The sequence below is a fragment of the Lycium barbarum genome, chromosome 8, assembly GCF_019175385.1.
Source record: "Lycium barbarum isolate Lr01 chromosome 8, ASM1917538v2, whole genome shotgun sequence".
Classification (NCBI taxonomy): Eukaryota; Viridiplantae; Streptophyta; class Magnoliopsida; order Solanales; family Solanaceae; genus Lycium; species Lycium barbarum.
The window spans coordinates 126313456-126323020 of NC_083344.1; positions in this window are offsets into that span (position 1 = coordinate 126313456).

A 9565-nucleotide genomic window follows, 5' to 3' on the forward strand; every position below is an offset into this window, starting at 1 on the left:
CAAGATGCCCCAAATGCAAGAGTACTTGTTTGCTTGATGTTAATGGAGAGAGGATATCAGTTTAGTCAAGATTGAATCCATCAAATTCTGGTATTACTAGGTTTATCAATCTTGTCTTGCCCCCATCTCAGGCAAAAAAATGAAAAATTTAAAACCTCCTTTTACCCCTTTTTCAACTTTCTATAAATAGAACTATTTGAGCTCCATTTTGACTTAAAATTAAGCAAAATGAACAAGAAAATAAAGGGAAATTTGGAGCTTCTATAGTGCTCCTTTTTTTTTTTTTTTTTGGAAGTTGTAGGTTAGGTTTGTTTCTCGTTTAGTAATGGGGTGATCTTGGAAGTGTTGTGTTGGTAGGTTTAAGGTATGTTGTTGTTCTATCTTATAAGTATATGGGCCAAGTGAAAACTGCCCAAGTTTTATTATGTGAAGAAAAAAACAAAAATAATGGTAATTTTCTCAAGAATGCACTCTGGTGATGTTCGTCCCCAGGTAAGTCTCAAAAGTAGAAATGTGTTTTTGAAAAATATTCACCTATTATGATTTTTCAAATTCTACATGTAAAATTTTGTTTAATAGCCTGAAGTTCACCTATAATATTTGAAATTTCATGACGATGATTAATGGCAATTTGCACGATTGCCTTATTCGGGGTGGTCTTTGATTTTTGGCCCTGAAATTAATGGTCTTTAACTTTTGCCCTTCGTCTAAAAATTCTTGAGTTTCGGGTTCGAACATCTGCCTTACGATTTAAAAAAAAAAATTGACTGAGTGGGAATTCGAACCGGAAACCTCAAAATATTTTCGGCACTTTTTTAAGGAAGGACAAAAATTAAAGACTAACAACTTGAGGGACAAAAATTAAAGACCAGTGCCTTTGAAGGCCAATCCACGCAAAACAAATGATGATTATTGAGGCTAAAAACAGATGGGCAATTTGCAGGATTGCCCTTTGCTAGGGGTGGTCTTTAATTTTTGTCCCTTAAAATGGTGGTCTTTAACTTTTGCCCTCCATGAAATTCTGCCTTGCGAAACTTTTCCTTTTTATTACTAAGCTGGAGTTCGAACCCACAACCTCGGGGTATTAGACGAAAGGCAAAATTTAAAGACCATCAATTTGAAGGGCAAAAATTAAAGACCACCCCAAATGAAGGACAATCCGCGCAAAAAAAAAAAAAAAAAACATTATTTGTGAATTTTACCTGTCACAAAATTTTCGGCCCACAGTTGATTTGCATTTCCAAAAGAAAAAAAGAAGAACGTAAATTCAAAGTCAAAATTAAAATCTTGGGCCACTTTCAATCTTGATGAATGCCACAAAAACTGGTAAAAGTTATTGCCCTCAGGCCTCATCAAATGACTAGGGAATTATTATTTTGAACTACTTTAATAAAAGTTTGCTGTTTTTTCTGCTTTATAACTGCCACTTTGGTAAATAAATTATTTACTTACGCCAAAATAAAATAAAATAGTCCTATAACCCCTTTACTCCGCCTTAAGACCCATCAACCTCTTCGTGTGGTCAAGTTTCTAAACCAATTCAAAAAACACGACAAGAAAATATACGTTTTCGTCGATTTAGAAAAGATAAGTAAGAAATCAATTTCTAATGAATAATGCAGGGTTGAGTAATATGAGAATTGAGGTGAGAAGTTCGATGCATATAACAACAAATGGCGAAGGGTTGATAATATATATGCCAGCAGTACTAGTTCCATGTCATTATTAGTTTGTAATAAGTAATTTAAGTTTTGTGCACCGTCCGTGTAAATAGTTTTTCACCCTGTTAGGTCATACAAAAGATATCGATAAGTTTTCTTAAAATGTGCAATTTAAAATGTTCACTTACAATCAATAGACCAAATTAAAATGAATGTAATTATAGATCCAAAGGATCACTTACCATCAATAAACCCATATTATATGCGCAAAATATTGCTTGCACCACAGAAAATTAAATAGCTTGAACATTGGAAAAAGAGGGGAGGGAGGTGGGGAGCAATATATTATTAGTTTGGTTGACCATTAAAATCAAATAAATGCAAACAGTAATTGAGACGGTTGAGATAATGAGGTCATAGCTTCAGATGATAAATACAAATTAAATGTTTGTGTTAAGTTCATTTTGTACTATACCATATTTATTGGAGTATCAAGTTTTTTCTCCTTGAATTGGGCATTCAACCCTTCCCACAATGTTCCCCTTAAATTCTGTTTCAACTCTCCTCGCCTACTAAGATTGTGATGGATGGTAAGTATTTCTTCATCTATTAGTTAAAAATTTCAAGGTTGAGTTCTGGAAATTAAATCATCACCCTTAAAATGAGATCTCCCAGCATGAAATTAATCAGGCGTCAGAACAAATATAGAGCAAAACATAGGGAAAACATTCTCCATCTTTCCCCCATCACTCTTTTCGAGAATTGCAATTCCTTTTTACCATGATATGATAAAACTATCGCACCACTTTTTATAAGCGGCATGCATCGGCAATTCCTTAAACTCGTCCGTAAATTTTATTTAGAGATTCAAATTACGACATATTCAAATTGAGTGCCTGAACATATGATAAAATATTCTATGAAACACTTCCGACTCACATTTTGAATAAGCTTTTGCGCGTGTTCTCAATAGTCCATTACATAGATAAGTTAACTACATAAAATATGTCACTTCCTTTAACTATACACATTAACTTCAATTGGAACATAAATAAGGTTTTACGACTTATTGGGGCTAATGTGTATAATTAGAGAAGGTGACATAATTTATCTACGTAATGTGTGTTGAGGACACACGTAAAATTTTCTTCAAAATTTGAGTTAGAAACGTCTAATATGAACACTTTATTATATATTCAGGTGCTCAATCGGAACATATCGTGGTTCAAATATCTAATTGAAATTTTTTCACGTGTTTAAGGGACTGTCCAGGTATTCCAACATTTGATATATTGTATACATTATATGTAAATCTCAGAACGAAGCTTATACGTACATACACATCAATATGAGGCTAATTTTTGTCAAGATTGGGCCCTCATATGTTAAATAGGTGACATAAATGCTATTGGCAAGTTGATGAAACAAACTCTAACTAGAATAAATCCTGGGACAGAAAGCCAGAGAGGATGAGCTGAGATGAAAGTGGTTCAGGTAGTATTTCTGGTTACACTTGTCCTATGATAAGAGTGAAAAGACAATTGAATTGATTCATCATCTAAGCCTTATATATATATTCATTCCATGTTTACCTGCCACCTAGTTACAAAGCATATCTCTCTTCTAAGGTGACAGAGTCAGAAATTTGATCAAGGGTGTTCAAACATTAAAAAATAAATATTTTTCTCAATGAATGGATGCACCGAATATTTTAACCAAAACATTATCCAAGAACTAGATGTAAAATGTATTTTTGGGTTTCTGTTGAAAATTTTAGTTGAACAAAGAAAGTCACTGCAAGGGTGTCCGGTAAAGAAACTCACAAGGCACCGGTAAAGAAAAAAAAAAGTTGAAAGCTAACAAAAGAGGAAAAAACAATGAAAAATGAACCATACAACTTCTACTTCGGCTCCGACGAGTTGAAGACAACAAAATTTTAAATAGATTTTTTGGAGTAATTAAAAAAAATCAAATAGACTTTATTTTAAAATAAAATTAGTAAAACTATCTGATACTTTATGTGGTGTGAAAAATATCAACAATTTTAAAATAATATACTTATAAATTTAGTTAAGATGAGATTTTCAGGTATATACATATAATTATTAGTAATATATTAATGAAAACACCAATTTAAATATCTTTATTAGGATTAAAGTTTACATTGAACTTCATTTTTCAATACAGATCTTTTCATAGAAAGGAAAAAACAAAATCACTTTTATATGTGTTTGGTGGGATTTAATATATTATTATATTCAATTAATTATATAAATGATTAATCTACTTATGTTTCTTCTTTTGATAAGCTAGTAAATATTTGGACGATACAGAGTACTTTAAGACTCTAAAAAAAATATAAGGTTTATCTCTTTAATGATATTTTAATACTAAAATATAAAAATATAAAAAATAATACTACTTAAAAAGAAAAGAAACTATAAGACGATATCCAGCTACTCCCGAGTAATAATTCCAAAGAAATCCCATGATTGTCAAAGTCAAATAGACTTTGCTTTTAACTAAACTGGCATAAAAATTGATTCAGCTGTGGATCGAACCCGCGACGGAAGACTCGCTCATGAACATCCTTCGCCACTGAGTTGTGTATTCAATTGTTCCAAGGGTGTTCAATGTTAGGTACTTATCCATAAACTACAATATTTACCTATATACCCGGTATAATTTTTCGGCGAAGGGTGTTCATCTGACCACCCTTGATATAGTGCAGCTTCGCCCCTATCTCTTCTGGTTCTTGTATTACACTTGACCTATATTATCTGTTTTTAAGGTTCTTGTACATACCTTAAGAAGGAATATGATCGAAGTATTTGTCTAAAATACACGAAATTTATCACTTTGATATCTCACTTAATTAATAATCCACTAATTAAAAAAGTAACATATTTATCGATGATGAGTTGATTAGGATACCATGTTTGTACAAGTAAGCTTATGATAAGCTGGCAGTAATCTACGTTTATCTATGCAAACTCAATGTGCAATAAAAAGAGAGAAAATTTCATAAATAGCTATAGTTTAGAGCATAATTATGAAATGTAGGTATAATTTGTGTATTTATGAAATGTAACTACAGTTGTTGTATCAGACGGGTATCAACTGTATCAGCGAAAGAACTGTATCAGGCAGGTATCAGTTGTATCAGCTGCAATCATGCGAAAGAGTTGTAACCGTATTAACGCTAATAGCTATGTTTCGTAAATTTGGTAGCCATGTTTTGTATTTTTTAAAAAATTATAACTACATTTCGTAAATACAATCTAAATGTTTTCCACGTCGCGTAATGTTAAAAAATAACCCAAGGTTTCATCAAGTAAGAAATTTGTTGGTTATGTTGGACACCAAATGTGGCCGGGCTTATTCAGTTGAGTCAAGCTGGTCTTCATATTGGGCCTGTATCGGAGCCCGGAACTTTTTAACCCAAAAAATAACGTTTGGAACCAAACTAACCCTTTTAAAAAAAGAATCAAACTACGCTTCACGCAAAGAATCTGTGCGTGAAAGGGCTAAAGTGTACATTTACACTTTGGTCCTTTCACATACAGAATCTGTGCGTGAAATCCTCTTTTCCCTGACCCCAATCTTTGTTCTTTGGAAATCAAACTCAAAATTAAGCTTTTTTCCATACTTTGACCGAAGATTAGTCACGTTTCAAAACACTGGAATATAAATATTTTATATAGAACTTAATATTTTTTTTTAGCGTAAAATAATGTCGGCTCATTACATCAAGTATACATATATGTTTGGATTGTCGTTTTAGGGATTGTAAAGTGCCTCGAAGTAAGTTTGGAAACTTGTTATCTTTAAGTTTTTTTTTCGTACTTTGACCGAAGATTAGTCACATTTCAAAACGTCGGAATATAAATATTTTATATAGAACTTAATATTTTTTTTAGCGTACAATAATATCGGCTCATTACATCAAATATGCATATACATTTGGATCGTCGTTTTAGGGGTTGTAAAGTGCTCCGAAGTAAGTTTGGGATGCATGGCATGTGAGAAAAGGACAAAAATGGTCCCTTAACTATGATAGTAGGTTCAAAATAGTCCCTTAACTATGCATTTAACGGTTTTAGTCCTTTAAGTTTGTTACAAGTTAACAAAAACGGTCCCTTAACTATGAGAGTAGGTTCAAAATAGTCCCTTAACTATGCACTTAACGGTTGTGGTCCTTTAAGTTTGCCATAAGTTGACAGTTTTAGTCTCGACAAAATATTCATCGAACTCTGTTTGTTAGATTTGACGAGAACTATGAAAAAAAGGGAAAAATTAGTGAGAACTCTAGATCGGTTAAATAACTCGGGACAAAACCGACGGACGTTAGTCGGTTATAGGATGGACTTCTGCGCATTTTTCCTCAAAAATAACCGATGGACTTCCGTTGGTTTTCGTAAAAAACAATAAAAATTAAAAAAAAAAAATAGTGTCCCTCGATTTTATCCATCGGTTTCCGTCCATCATTTTTCTCGCTTGTTTTTGGTAGTGACAACTTTTTTAGTTTCTGCTATTTCTAATTTATTTCTAAAGTCTAGTGTATTTTATTTAGTCGATGGATTCCCTCAGTTTTAATCGATAGATTCCGTCGGTCTTTGTGTTTCGAGACATCATTTTCTGACATTATCAAACCGTTAAGTGCATACTTAAGGGACTATTTTTAACCAACCCTCATAGTTAAGGGACCATTTTGTCAACTTATGACAAACTTAAAGGACCAAAACCGTTAAGTGCATAGTTAAGGGACTATTTTGAACCTACTCTCATAGTTAAGGGACCATTTTTGTTAACTTGTAACAAACTTAAAGAACTAAAACCGTTAAGTGCATAGTTAAGGGACTATTTTGAACCTACTATCATAGTTAAGGGACCATTTTTGTCCTTTTCCATGGCATGTAGTCAAATCAAGCATGGGGTGTAAATACACTTGTATTGCTGTATTGCTCATTGAAATGTTGCGCAATATGAATTAATGTCTAATAAAACGGTCAAATAATGCAGCATTGCATTGTCAAATCGGTCATTTATGTGTCATAAAAAAAATTGAAATTGGCATGCATGATGTGTTGTCAAATCGGTCCTTTATGTGTGATAAAAAAGCTGTAATTTTCAACCATAATGTGTTGTCAAATCATGTTATATTGCGCATTGAAATGTTGCGCAATATGAATTAAATTCAAATAAAACGGTAAAAAATGTAGTACTGTATATAACATGTTTGACAAACAACTAGTATTCACTTTAAAACGAGTTATCATGATATTCTACACCCAATTTGGTAATCTTGATTCTATTACATGTTTTACCCCAGCAAACATATTTAAAGCAATGGGTAGGACATGAGAACTAGATGATGATAATTTTCATTACTCAAATAACCCTAACAAAAGATTTAGTCGAGATTACAATAAAACAATGAGAGAAGTGAAATTGGCATGTCAGGAAGGTTGAAGCACTGGAGCAAAAGTTAGCTTCAGTCGGGTTTAAACGCCTAAAAAAAGGTGCTATGTCAATGTCTCGTGGAACTCCACAAGAGTTTAATTTTGCTCTTAATCGTTTTCGCGAAAAGAACAATCGGATGCAAATACGTTACCATAGGGTAGAATATGGTGTACAATCTAACACAAAATTTAGATCCACGTGGGATTCAGACTGTGAAATGCCCGATGAAGATTAATATTTTTCTTATAATAAGGTAAGTAGATAGGGTTATAAAGACCCCCCCCCCCCCAACCAAGGGTACTTAGGGGTTTGCAACTATATAAGTAGCCCTTTCTTTTGTTATTAGACTACAGCGTATTCAATGTCGAGTAGTAGAAATGCAGCTTCGTCTTTACTCCTTCCAAAAGAACCAAATAACAGTGATGATGAGAGTTCAAATCATAGCAGTTTTTCGAGTGATAACAGTGATTTCAAACTAGACGAATTGAATCTTCACCTTCTTATAGAGCGTAATGATGATTTCTGCAGTGTGAAATATTCAGATCCACGAGAATATTATTGCGGGTTATGCCGAGAATGGTCACATCGGCTTGCTGAATCAGAACGTCTTGTTCGTGACTTGAAAAATCTCAACGCTTCAATCCCAATAAGGTACTCAATAACAATGCCTGGAGTAGGTCCAGAAACTTGCGAGTTTGCCGTACAAAGGATTAGAAAAAAAACCCACAAAATGCTGGCAAGACGTTGTAGATTTTACATGCTAAAGTTAGCCGAAGAACAAGCATCATCAACTGGTAGAGAACTAACATCTCCTGAAAAAAAATGTGTGTTAAGAGACCGCCAATATCGTTCTGAGGACGATATTGAAGACTTTTATTATGATGACGATTAGGGTCTATTTAGGCTCACTATCTTAGATTATGGGTCATTTAAGTTTCGGACTAAGGTTGTTAATTTGTATTTTATATTTTATGATAAAGTCATCAATTTGAATTAGTTTGGCATGTTTTTAATTTGCTTTTATTGTTAAAGTCTATTATTAATTTATATAAGCACCTCAGAGTTAATAGTACATAAAAAGTTCAACAATTGACAATTTAACAAAGAAACACAAATAAATTAGTACATAAAGGGTGCGGATTACATTATAGGGGAAAAGGTACAACTAGTAAAAAAACATAATACATAGAAATATTAAACTTAATAAAAAAATACATATAAATAATAAACAACAATAAGATAGCACAAATAATTTTTCACAATTTAAATTTTTCTTTCAAAGCTATTTTCTCGTGTTGAGCGCCTCTAAGGTTAGCCTTGAGCAAAATTCATTTTTTTTTCCGGAACCAGTGAACAAGACCTCCAAAAGTTCAATTTTTTCTTCATCTTCCACGAGCTTAAATTGCGAGTCCAACTTAGCGGTATCTCTAGAGATACGTGAAGTCGCGGTATCTCTATCAAAAAATGGATATTTAAACTTCGCCACCACCGTTTTATCCACACGAATGTTATCTTCCCACCGAAAGTGTTTGCAACCGCCCATATCCTATAAACATTACAACAAAATCAGTTTTTTAAAGTAAAATATGTGGATAACGTGAAAAAAAAACTAAAAAATGTAAAAACACTTACTTCGGACACTTTACAACGCCAAAAATGGCGACCCGGATTATCTTGGGTCTTTGATGTTTTTAGTTTACAGTAATAACCGCATTCACAAATATCGGGTTGTATAGTAAACTTTGAAGTTTCGGAACTTTGAGACATGTTTTGAGAGTGTAAAAGTGTGTTGAAAGGGTGAAAATTGAGGAAATGAAAGAGAAGAGTATGCTGAAAATGAGAGGCTTTTGGTGGGTTTTTGTTACGCCTTTCACGCACATATTCTGTGCATGAAGTCTAATTTGATTTTTTTTTAAAGGGTTAGTTTGGTTGCAAACGTTATTTTTTGAGTTAAAAAAATTCTGGACTCGCCTGTATCGAGGTGGATCATAAGCAAGTAGCATCATGGACTATTAGTTTTGGTCTCAAACATGATGCAATCATCGACTCATCATTGATAAATAAACACATCTGATTAATTTTATCCTAACAATTAAAAGTTTTTTTTTTCCTTCTTGTTGCACCAAAAACTAAATCACACGCTTATATGATAAAAAAAAAAAAAAACGCGAGCCGTTATAGTAACATTTGTAATATGAATATACCCTAAGGTACCACCCCTTCGCTTTGTAAAGATATAAGACATCATTTCAAGATATTACCTTATCATGATCAAAATAATTTTTATCATTCACCATATCTTCGATTTTTTAAATAAAATATCTTCTAAGGTACGACATTTTTGGTTGTCCCCAAGTACGCATTATTATAACTTCGACTGCTTTAACTATATTATTATATTATAAGGTAACAGTTATTATGTAATTGGCTAAGAGCTTGTT